Source organism: Melospiza georgiana, chromosome 31, assembly GCF_028018845.1.
Source record: "Melospiza georgiana isolate bMelGeo1 chromosome 31, bMelGeo1.pri, whole genome shotgun sequence".
Lineage (NCBI taxonomy): Eukaryota > Metazoa > Chordata > Aves > Passeriformes > Passerellidae > Melospiza > Melospiza georgiana.
This window is the reverse complement of record NC_080460.1, coordinates 569,636-581,976: the sequence shown is the minus strand read 5'-3', so window position 1 is coordinate 581,976 and position 12,341 is coordinate 569,636. Positions and strand designations below refer to the sequence as shown.

Here is a 12,341-nt window from a genome sequence, read left to right as displayed (position 1 = left end):
GAATTCCCAGGGCTGGGATGGGATTCCCAGGGCTGGGATGGAATTCCCAGTGCTGGAATGGAATTCCCAAGGCTGGGATGGGAGTCCCAGGGCTGGGATGGGATTCCCAAGGCTGGGATGGAATTCCCAAGGCTGGGATGGGATTCCCAGGGCTGGGATGGGATTCCCAGGGCTGGAATGGGATTCTCAGGGCTGGGATGGGATTCCCAGGGCTGGGATGGGATTCCCAGGGCTGGGATGAGAGTCCCAGGGCTGGGATGGAATTCTCAGAGCAGCTGTGGCTGCCCCTGGATCCCTGGAATGCCCAAGGAGAGGTTGGAGCACCTGGGACAATCTGAGGTGTTCCTGGGGACAGGATTTAAGCTCCCTTCCCAATCAAACCATTGCAGGATTCTACGATCTCAGCTGGGACTTGCAGCATCCTACAACACAAATGAGTGAAAAATGAGGGGAAAACGTGTGAAACTCTTCCATGCAGGGCCGTGTTTCCCTCTGCTCATCCCTTCCTTGCCAGGAGCCACGTCCAGGGCCCCAGAGCTGCTCCTCCCCAGTGGGACACAAAAGCCCTGGCAGAGGCTGCAGCTCTGTTACGAAACCAGGGACACACAGCCGGGGCCAGCCCAGGGAAAAGGGTTTGTTTTGAACCCTCACAAAAGGATTCCTGGCTCGGAAAACTTTTCACATGAGCCTCGACTGCTTTTGTTTCCACCCTCTGAACCAAGCGCTTCCCCACGGCTCCGGGTCCGCGGCAAAATCCCACCCAGCTTTGGGAACGTTCCCTGTGCCCTGTGCCACGGGCTTGGTGCTGTGGGTGATGCCCAGGATGGGTTTTTTGGGGTCCTCTCCGTGCCCAAACCCAGCTGTTCCCTTTCCTTTTGAAGGGCCCTGAGGATGCTCAGGAATCAGTCCAAGGAGAGGATCCTGTTCCTCGAAATCCCCGGCTCAGACACTGCCCTGGTGCTGAATCACGCTGGAGTTTGGATTTCTCTCTGCTCTGCCCTTGGATTTTTTCATTTCCATTTTCATTCCTCTCCTGCTTTAAGAGCTCCATGATCCCCTCAAACTCCTCTTTCCTTCCCTGAGCCTAACCTATTCCAGTGCCCCTTAAATAAAAATTACATAAATCGGTTTTAATAATATAATAATAGTGAAATCCTTTTTCACTCCCAGCTGAGCTCCAGGATTTCTCAGCTTCCAACCAGGAATTAAGGCTGAAACTTCAACAAGAAATTGTTTTTTTTCCTCCAATCCGCAACACGACACAAAAATCTTTCCACAGGGACTTTGTCCACCATAAAAACCTTCACTTCCCCTAAAACCTCAGCCACCAGAGGAAAAAGAGTTTTTCCTTCACATGCCTTGGAATGGGTGGGATCTGTTTGGGTTTCAACATCTGGAGCTGAGCCTCTGAGTCACCCCAAGGTCCTGGCTGTTAAATAAACACGGCGGGATGGGACAAAGCTGGGGGACAGCAGGGCCTGGGGACATAGCTGGGCTGGGGCTGCACAAAAGGGTGAGGGAGCAGAGTCTGAGCCAGGCTTAGGGGCCAGGAGCAAACCCAGCCCAGATCTGGGCTGCCAAAAGCCTGGCTGGGCTGGGAAAGGCTCCGTGGAGCTGGGGCAGAGAGAGGGGACAGCCCTGGGAATGGCTGGGGACACCAGGGAGGGGACAGGGCAGAGCAGGGGGCCTGGAGAGGCTTTGGCACAGGCAGGCTCAGCTCAGGGTAGGCCCAGTTTAGGACAGGCCCAGTTTAGGGCAGGCCCAGCTCAGGGCAGGCCCAGCTCAGGGCAGGCCCAGCTCAGGGCAGGCCCAGTTTAGGACAGGCCCAGTTTAGGGCAGGCCCAGCTAAGGACAGGCCCAGTTTAGGACAGGCCCAGTTTAGGGCAGGCCCAGCTCAGGGCAGGCCCAGCTCAGGGCAGGCCCAGTTTAGGACAGGCCCAGCTCAGGGCAGGCTCAGCTAAGGACAGGCCCAGTTTAGGACAGGCCCAGCTCAGGGCAGGCCCAGCTCAGAGCAGGCCCAGTTTAGGGCTGGCTCAGTTTAGGGCTGGCCCAGTTTAGGGCAGGCCCAGTTTAGGGCAGGCCCAGTTTAGGGCAGGCCCAGTTTAGGACAGGCCCAGTTTAGGGCAGACCCAGTTTAGGACAGACCCAGTTTAGGACAGGCCCAGTTTAGGACAGGCTCAGTTTAGGACAGGCCCAGTTTAGGACAGGCTCAGCTCAGGGCAGGCTGAGCTCAGGCCAGGCCCAGCTTAGGGAGGACTCGGCTTTGTCCTGGCAGCCCCAGGGCTGGGTTCTCCTGGTGGGCCGAGCTTTGTCATTCCCTTTGTCATCCCCGGTGTCCTTCCTGCTGAGCTCCCTCCAAGGGTTTGGATCAGGCACTGAAAGCTGGGAACATTTATTGACAAGGCACAACAAGGGCAGGAACACAGAATTAATTCAATTAAATTAAATCTGTGCAAAAGAGCTCCAAGCTCATTAAGTCCAACCTCTGAACAATCAGCACCTTCTCGCCCAGGCCACCCCACTCTGTCCTTAGGAGAAGTTCAATATTTGAACAGAAAAATGATCTTTAAAGGCCTTTCCAACACAAATCCTTCCACGAGTCCCTGATTCCAGCACCCTGACCTGCCACAAAGGAGCCACTGAGGCAAATGATCACACTCACACAGCACTAAAACGTGGTGGATCACCCCAAAATCAGGTTAATTAACATTTTCCTGAGGTGAAGAGATGCTGGAGACCCTCCCAGACACACAAAGCAGCAGAATTTTGCTGCACTTGGGCTTTGGTTTGGAGGATTAAACATTTACAGCAAGGGGAAACTCAAACCCTGTTGTCACAACAAACAAGCAAATAAAACTTTTCTAATTAAACACTGAGGGCTGCAGCAGGCACAGATGGGCTGGGGGTGACCTGTGTGACAAATCCCCACAGTGGGGACAGACATTCCACGGATTTTCATGGCAAAAAGCTGGAAAATTACAACAAAAAGTTGTAATCATCTAAAAATGTAAATGGCAGAGATTGCCATTCCCTTTTTTGTTGTAGAATAATTTTCCTCTGAGGACAGAGCTTCAGGTGCTTCAATCTCAGCAGTGCGGAGTGAAAAAGAGAATTGAAACTCTTGCACCTATTTTAGTGTTTGGAGAAGGAAAATATGTAGATTTTTTTTTTCCAGGTCCTGTACAGCGTTTTCTTTAATTAAATATTCTGAGGTGTCATTGTTGAGCACTGCGAGGAGCAGGGAGTTGGACTCAATGATCCTTAGGGGTTCCTTCCAACCAGAGATATCCTAAAAGGGGAGATTTACATGGCACAAACTCGTCCCCTTTCCTTCCTGCAACCCCAGCTCAGTTTGGCCTCACACAGAGCCTGGTTTGACTGCAACCCCCACCCCCACCCTTAAAAATCCTCATTAAATCCTTAATATTAAACATATTAATTCCAATAATTAATGGAACTAACCAGAATCATGGGATGGTTCATGTTGGAAGGAACCCCAACCCCATCTCATCCCACCCTGGGACACCTCCCACCACTCCAGGCTGCTCCAAACCCCATCCAGCCAAGCCCTGGGCGCTTCCAGCCACGGCTGAGCCCCCTTTTAACCCAGCACAACCAAAGCCTTTGAGGCACCGGGCTTTGAAGGGAGATTTTTCTGCCTCACAAGTACCCAGAGGGGAAATGAAAGCCAAAAATAGCAGCCAGACCTGTCTGGCCACCGTCTGGCCAAAGCCCTGGGCTGGCCTCAGGTCCCAGAGCTATTTGGGAGCTGCAGAAATTCGATATATTTAGAGCCTGGCCTGTTTGAAGGCTGTGTGGGCGCACGCAGAGGAAGGAGGTGGACAGCAAATATTTTGTTCAGGATGTTTTGGGGCGGGCATTCAATAAAATCCCTCTGGTGCATTGATTGAAGGAATATATTAGGGTAGGAATCAGCCACTGTGGCCTTGAAATGGCTGGAAAGGGCAGGGAAGCAGCTGCAGGTGGGTCTGGAATGGGTTGGGATAGCACAGAGTGACTGCAGGCACTGTTGGGAAAGCAGGGATGGCATTCCCAGCTCGGGGAGCACACAGGGAATTTGGATTTCAGCAGCTCCATCAGCCCCCAAAAAAATCCTCTAAAATCTGCAGTGGAAGTGGAAAACAGCAAAAAAAGGAATTTTAACAAGGGAGGGATGGAATTCTGGCATTGCCAGAATCATTAACCCCTTCCTGCCTGTCTCCCTCCTCCTTATCACCACGCTCCCACCATTCACCCTCCCCCAAAACACTTCAGGGTTTGGGTTGAAAATGCCTTTAAAGATGATTTTTCTGTTCAAATATTGAACTTCTCCTAAGGACAGAGTGGGATGGTCTGGGTGAGAAGGTGCTGATTGTTCAGAGGTTGGGCTTAATGAGCTTGGAGCTCTTTTGCACAGATTTAATTTAATTAATTCTGTGTTCCTGCCCTTGTTGTGTCTTGGCAATAAATGTTCCCAGCTTTCAGAGGTCAAGCACTGCCCCTTCCCAGCAGGAAGAGGACGGAAGGGCTCAGGGATGGGAAGAAGTGTGACATAACCCCACAAACACGAGCTGTGATAGGAAGGGATCTGTCTGAGCACATCCATATGGAATGGCCGGGTGATTTATGGCCATGGAAAATCTCATCCTCTCCCACTTATCCGCAGCTTTTCCAAACTGGGAAGTGGAGCTGAGCTGGTGTCCAATGAAAACGAGCTCAGCTCAGGGGTTATCGAGCTGCTCTGAGGGAGTGGGGGCTCCCTGTGGGGCAGAGCTGGGCCACCAGGCCAGATTTGGGCAAAACCTCCCCAAGCAGGGCCCTGTCACTGTGGTGGATTCCCCTCCCTGGTTTTCCATGTTCCCAGCACTTCCCAGCCCCAGGGAATCTGCACCAAAGGTGCTTTAACACTTTTGAAATGATGAGGAAAATTGGGATTGTTCAGAAGTTTTGGGGTGACCTCACTGTGGCCTTGCAGTGTCTGAAACATGGAGGGGGATTTGGGACAGGACACAGGGAATGGCTCCCACGGGAAAAGGGGAGATTTAGGTGCAGTATTAGGAGGGAATTCCTGCTCTGAGGGAGGGGAGGGCTGGGATGGGAATCCCAGAGGAGCTGTGGCTGCCCCTGGATCCCTGGAAGTGCCCTCAAGGTGAAGAAGCTTTTCCCAATATCCAACTGAACTCCCCTGGCCCAGCTCCAGCTGTTCCTTGGATCACAGGCACCAAAATCCACCCTCACTCCTGTTAATCCTCGGGCTGGGCACAGTCAGATCCATTTGGGAATCACAGCCAGGATCCAGCACCCAGGCTCGGTTTAGCACCTCCAGCCAGGCCTGTTTTAGCAAAGCCTGGCTTGAGCGGCAGCTGAAGGACAAACGGACAGATCTGTTCCCCCAGGAACCCCGGTGGGATTGCGCTGGTTCTGCTCTGTCAGCGCAAAAGCTGATGGAGAGTCCTGACCACAGCAGAGCTCAGAGAGGCTGGGATGGGATTCCCAGAGGGGCTGTGTCTGCCCCTGGATCCCTGGAAGTGCCCTCAAGGTGAAGAAACTTTTCCCAATATCCAACTGAAGCTCCCCTGGCCCAGCTCCAGCTCTTCCTTGGATCACAGGCACCAAAATCCACCCTCACTCCTGTTAATCCACGGGCTGGGCACAGTCAGATCCGTTTGGGAATCACAGCCAGGATCCAGCACCCAGGCTGGGTTTAGCACCTCCAGCCAGGCCTGTTTTAGCAAAGCCTGGCTTGAGCAGCAGCTGAAGGACAAATGGACAGATCTGTTCCCCCAGGAACCCCGGTGGGATTGCGCCAGTTCTGCTCTGTCAGCACAAAACCTCATGGAGAGTCCTGACCACAGCAGAGCTCAGAGATGCTGGGATGGGGTTCCCAGAGGAGCTGTGGCTGCCCCTGGATCTCTGGAAGTGCCCTCAAGGTGAAGAAACTTTTCCCAATATCCAACTGAACTCCCCTGGCCCAGCTCCAGCTGTTCCTTGGATCACAGGCACCAAAATCCTGTTAATCACTGCTGTTAATCCTCGGGCTGGGCACAGTCAGATCCATTTGGGAATCACAGAATGCAGGATCCATCCAGCACCCAGGCTGGGTTTAGCACCTCCAGCCCGGCCTGTTTTAGCAAAGCCTGGCTTGAGCAGCAGCTGAAGGACAAACGGACAGATCTGTTCCCCCAGGAAGCCCGGTGGGATTGCGCTGGTTCTGCTCTGTCAGCACAAAACCTCATGGAGACTCCTGACCACAGCAGAGCTCAGAGAGGCTGGGATGGGATTCCCAGAGGAGCCATGGCTGCCTCTGGATCCCTGGAAGTGCCCTCAAGGTGAAGAAACTTTTCCCAATATCCAACTGAACTCCCCTGGCCCAGCTCCAGCTGTTCCTTGGATCACAAACACCAAAATCCTGTTAATCACTGCTATTAATCCTCGGGCTGGGCACAGTCAGATCCATTTGGGAATCACAGCCAGGATCCAGCACCCAGGCTCGGTTTAGCACCTCCAGCCAGGCCTGTTTTAGCAAAGCCTGGCTTGAGCAGCAGCTGAAGGACAAACGGACAGATCTGTTCCCCCAGGAAGCCCGGTGGGATTGCGCTGGTTCTGCTCTGTCAGCACAAAACCTCATGGAGACTCCTGACCACAGCAGAGCTCAGAGGAAATTCCAGCCCCCTCACCCCTCATTCCAAAGGGAAAACATCACTGGGACAAGCTCTGGGCGGCAGCAGGAACCAGGAGCTCACAAACGATAATGTTTCCCCTGGTGAATGTGAGGAACGACCTGCACAATTCCCAGCGTTGGGAAGGGCAAAAACTTCCAAACTCGCCTTCACAGAAGGCTTTGAACCCCCCAATTCAGGTTTGTGACCCCCTGGGTCACCCTTCTTCTTGTTTTTAGCCCCAGCTGTGCCCCACTGGCTGCTGGGGAGATAAAGCAAAGATAAGAGTGGCAAAACTCAGAGGGGGAAGGAGCTGGAACATTTGACAGCCAGTTGTGAGCGCAAGGAGCTGCCACGATGGCATCTCAAACATCCCAGCTCCTCACCTCCAGCCCTGAAACTGCTCAGGGAAAGCAGCAGGGAAGGAGCCCTGCAGCTCCAGAGATTTTATTTTATAGGGAGAGAGGAAAAACCAGCTGGGTTTTGCAGAATGGAAGCAGTGGTGCTGTGGGAAGGTTGGTGAAATTCAGGGAGAAACAGAATCCTGGAATGGTTTGGGTGGGAAAGGAGCTCAAAATCATTTAGGGAGAAACAGAATTGTGGAATGATTTGGGTGGAAAAGGAGGTTAAAATAATTCAGGGAGATAAAGAATCCTGGAATGGTCTGTGTAGGAAAGGAACTGAAAATCATTCAGGGAGAGACAGAATCCTGGAATGATTTCATAGGAAAAGAGCTCAAAATCATTTAGGGAGAAACAGAATCCTGGAATGGTTTGGGTGGGAAAGGAGCTCAAAATCATTCAGGGAAAAACAAAATCCTGGAATAGTTTGGGTGGAAAAGGAGCTTGAAATCATTTAGGAAGATAAAGAATCCTGGAATGGTCTAGGTAGGAAAGGAGCTCAAAAATTATTCAGGGAGAAACAGAACCCTGGAATGATTTGGGTAGGAAAGGAGCTCAAAATCACTCAGGGAGATAAAGAATCCTGGAATGATTTGGTAGGAAAGGAGCTCAAAAATAATTTAGGGAGAAACAGAATCCTGGAAGGGTTTGGGTGGGAAAGGAGCTCAGAATCATTTAGGGAAAAACAGAATTGTGGAATGGTTTGGGTGGAAAAGGAGCTGAAAATAATTCAGGGAGATAAAGAATCCTGGAATGGTTTAAGTAGGAAAGGAGCTCAAAATCATTCAGGGAAAAACAGAATCCTGGAACGGTTTGGGTAGGAAAAGAGCTCAAAATCATTTAGGAAGAGACAGAATCCTGGAATGGTTTGGGTGGGAAAGGAGCTCAAAATCATTTAGGGAAAAACAAAATCCTGGAATGGTTTGGGTGGAAAAGGAGCTTGAAATCATTTAGGAAGATAAAGAATCCTGGAATGGTCTCGGTAGGAAAGGAGCTCAAAAATTATTCAGGGAGAAACAGAATCCTGGAATGGTTTGGGTAGGAAAGGAGCTCAAAAATAATTTAGGGAGAAACAGAATCATGGAAGGGTTTGGGTGGGAAAGGAGCTGAAAATCATTCTGGGAAAAACAGAATCGTGGAACGGTTTGGGTGGGAAAAGAGCTCAAAATCATTTAGGAAGAGACAGAACCCTGGAATGATTTGGGTAGGAAAGGAGCTCAAAAATCATTCAGAGTGAAACAGAATCATGGAAGGGTTTGGGTAGGAAAGGAGCTTAAAATAATTCAGGAAGATAAAGAATCCTGGAATGATTTGGGTGCGAAAGGAGCTCAGAATCATTCAGGGAGATAAAGAATCCTGAAAGGGTTTGGATAGAAAAGGAGCTCAAAACCATTCAGGGAAAAACAGAATTGTGGAATGATTTAGTAGGAAAGGAGCTCAGAATCATTCAGGGAGAAACAGAATTGGGAACGATTTGGGTGGGAAAGGAGCTCAAAATCATTTAGGGAGAGACAGAATCCTGGAATGCTCAAAGTCACCCAGTGCCACCCCTGCCATGGGCAGGGACAATTCCCAGGTTGCTCCAGCCTGGTTTTGGGCACTTCCAAGGATCCAGGGGCAGCCACAGCTTCTCTGGAATTCCATTCCAGCCCCTCCCCGGCCTCTCAGGGAATGTTTTCTCCCTGATTTCTAATTTTAACCTGCTCTCTGTCAGTGTGAGGCAGGCAGGGGATGAGCAGGGGCTGCAGCAGCCTCTGCCCAGGAAATGCAGCACTTCCACCCCACTCAGCACAGCCCCTTAAAAATAAACCCACTTCTCCATCCATCCCCTCCTCCTGCTGATCTGGAGCCTTCTGCTGCAGGAATCACTTCAGTCTCATGATTCATCTGAAGTTTCAGCACCCCCAGAGCAGCAGCCGAGCTCATTCCCAATGATCTGAGGAGCTCCACTCCCCCAGCCCCGTGCTGAGCTCATGGAAAGGCAGAGCCCTCCGAAGCTGCCGTGATTCATGCCTGGAGCAGCTCGGGGTGAGGTGACCTCTGTCTAGACTAAAGCAGATTTTCTTCCAGGTGTTTTGAGGACTCTCTGTGGCTTCAGAGGAGCCAAAGCCACCCTTGGTGTTCCATTCCCTGGGACACAAGGGAGCCATTGATGGAGCAGCTGGGGATGATCCCTCCCGAGGCAGGGGAGGCGAGGTCAGGGAGAGGAAAGGAATTGAATCGCTCAGATCCTGGAGCTGCAGCCTTTCCCCTTTTCCTTTCCCCTTTTCCTTTCCCCTTTTCCTTTCCCCTTTTCCTTTCCCCTTTTCCTTTCCCCTTTTCCTTTCCCCTTTTCCTTTCCCCTTTTCCTTTCCCCTTTTCCTTTCCCCTTTTCCTTTCCCCTTTTCCTTTCCCCTTTTCCTTTCCCCTTTTCCTTTCCCCTTTTCCTTTCCCCTTTTCCTTTCCTTTCCTTTCCTTTCCTTTCCTTTCCTTTCCTTTCCTTTCCTTTCCTTTCCTTTCCTTTCCTTTCCTTTCCTTTCCTTTCCTTTCCTTTCCTTTCCTTTCCTTTCCTTTCCTTTCCTTTCCTTTCCTTTCCTTTCCTTTCCTTTCCTTTCCTTTCCTTTCTTTTTCCTTTTCCCTCTCCTTTCCTTTCCTCTCCTTTCCTCTCCTTTCCTCCCCTTTCCCCTTTCCTTCCCTCTCATCCCCCTTCAGCTCACAGACAAACTCCAGAGTTCATCCACACTGGGATGTTCAGCACATCCTGGATTTTCCCTGGATGCTCAAAAGCAGCTCTGGAAACCCTTACAGGGGGGGGTCTTTCCATAAATTTTGGCCAAGGGCAGCCAGGAAATTGAGACAGTGAAAAATCCAAGAGAATAGAGGTGCCTGAGGCACCACAGACTCCCCAAGCTAAGGAGATAAAGGAAAAAAAAATTCCTTTTTTCTCCCTCTGAAAAATCCCTTTCCCCCCATCCCAGCTCCCTTCCAGCCCAGCATTCCTGCATTTCTGTATCCTGCAGAAATCCCATGGGATTTCTGTCATTTCCCCTCTGGTTCTGTCATTTCCCCAAATCTCCCCCTCAGCCTCCCAGTGAGAGCCCAGAACCTTCCCCACTTCCAGCCCTAATCCCACATTCCCACAAATATTCCCATATTTTTATCATGGCTTCTCCATCATTGCTCATGCAAACAACACAAAAATATCTTTCCATCTTCCCTTTAAATCCAGCGTGGCTGCAGGAATTATTCCACCCCAAATCCAACCCTTCCCACTGCCCCCATTAGCCCAGAGAGCTCCAAACTGGTCCCAGTGGTAAAAGAAGAGAGAAAATTCAGGATTTTTGTCCATTAGAACTAAAAACATCAGAAAGTTCTGTGAGCACAACACGGATTTTCTCTCTTTAAATTCAGTCTTTGAAATATTAACAGAACGGCTTTCAGGTTTGAAAAAAAATGATTGAGGAGCCTGAATAATTTATGGTAAAAAGTTTCAAATTCTTATTGTTTATCTGAATTTCTGAAATTGAAAGCTGAATTTTGTCTCTCCAGCCCAGCCCAGAGATGGGATCAATATGGGATAAATTGATGGTGTGAATAAATATGGGATAAACATGAGATAAATTGAGAATGGGAATAAATATGGGATAAATTGATAATGGGAATAAATAGGAGGAATAAATATGGGATAAATTGATAGGGTGAATAAATAGGTGAGATAAATGAGGGATAAAATGATAATGTGCAATAAATATAGGATAAATTGATGATGGGAATAAAGAGGTGGAATAAGTATGGGATAAATTGATAATGGGAATAAATAGGAGGAATAAATATGGGATAAATTGATAGGGTGAATAAATAGGTGAGATAAATGAGGGATAAATTGATAATGTGCAATAAATATAGGATAAATTGATAATGGGAATAAATAGGTGGAATAAATATGGGATAAATTGATAAAGGGAATAAATAAGTGGGATAAATATGGGATGAATTGATAATGAGGGAAAAATATGGGATAAATTGATTAGGTGAATAAATAGGTGGAATAAATAAGGGATAAATTGATAATGTGGGATAAATATAGGATAAACTGATAATGTGGGATAAACATGAGATAAATTGATAATGGGAATAAATGTGGGATAAATTGATAATGGAAATGAATATGGGATAGATTGATAATGTGAATAAATGGGTAGGATAAACATGAGGCAAATTGATAATGGGAATAAATATGGGATAAGTTGATAATGTGAATAAATAGATGGGATAAATAAGGGATAAATTGATAATGTGGGATAAATATAGGATAAACTGATAATGAGAGATAAACATGAGATAAATTGATAATGGGAATAAATGTGGGGTAAATTGATAATGGAAATTAATATGGGATGAATTGATAATGGGAATAAATTTGTGGGATAAATATGGGATAAACTGATAATGTGGGATAAAAAAACATGACAAATTGATAATGGGAATTAATATGAGATAAATTGATAATGGGAATAAATAGGTGGGATAAATATGGGATAAACAGATAATGAGGGATAAACATTAGATAAATTGACAATGGGAATAAATATGGGATAAATTGATAACGTGAATAGGTGGAATAAATATGGGAAAAATTGATAATGTGGTATAAATACGGGATAAGTTGATAATGTGAATAAATAGATGGGATAAATAAGGGATAAATTGATAATGTGGGATAAATATAGGATAAACTGATAATGTGGGATAAACATGAGATAAATTGATAATGGGAATAAATGTGGGGTAAATTGATAATGGAAATTAATATGGGATGAATTGATAATGGGAATAAATTTGTGGGATAAATATGGGATAAACTGATAATGTGGGATAAAAAAACATGACAAATTGATAATGGGAATTAATATGAGATAAATTGATAATGGGAATAAATAGGTGGGATAAATATGGGATAAACAGATAATGAGGGATAAACATTAGATAAATTGACAATGGGAATAAATATGGGATAAATTGATAACGTGAATAGGTGGAATAAATATGGGAAAAATTGATAATGTGGTATAAATACAGGATAAGTTGATAATGTGAATAAATGTAGGATAAATTGGTAAGGTGAATAAATATGGGAAGTCAGGGAAATGCTGGGTCTCATTCTTGGTATGCAAATCAAGGTGAATAAATACTGGAAATAAATATGGGATAAATCGATAATATGAATAAATATCATGTGATAAACATGAGATGAATGGATAATATGAACAAACATGCAGGATAAACACATGATAAATAACAA

The 12,341-nt window shown here is 47.5% G+C and overlaps 1 protein-coding gene across 1 annotated transcript in view; it reads right to left on the bottom strand.

Annotated features, from left to right (window-relative positions):
- The window catches only part of LOXL2 (lysyl oxidase like 2), a 64,539-nt gene that overhangs the window by 46,613 nt on the left and 5,585 nt on the right, over positions 1–12,341 (bottom strand). The gene's annotated exons all lie outside the window — the stretch shown is intronic.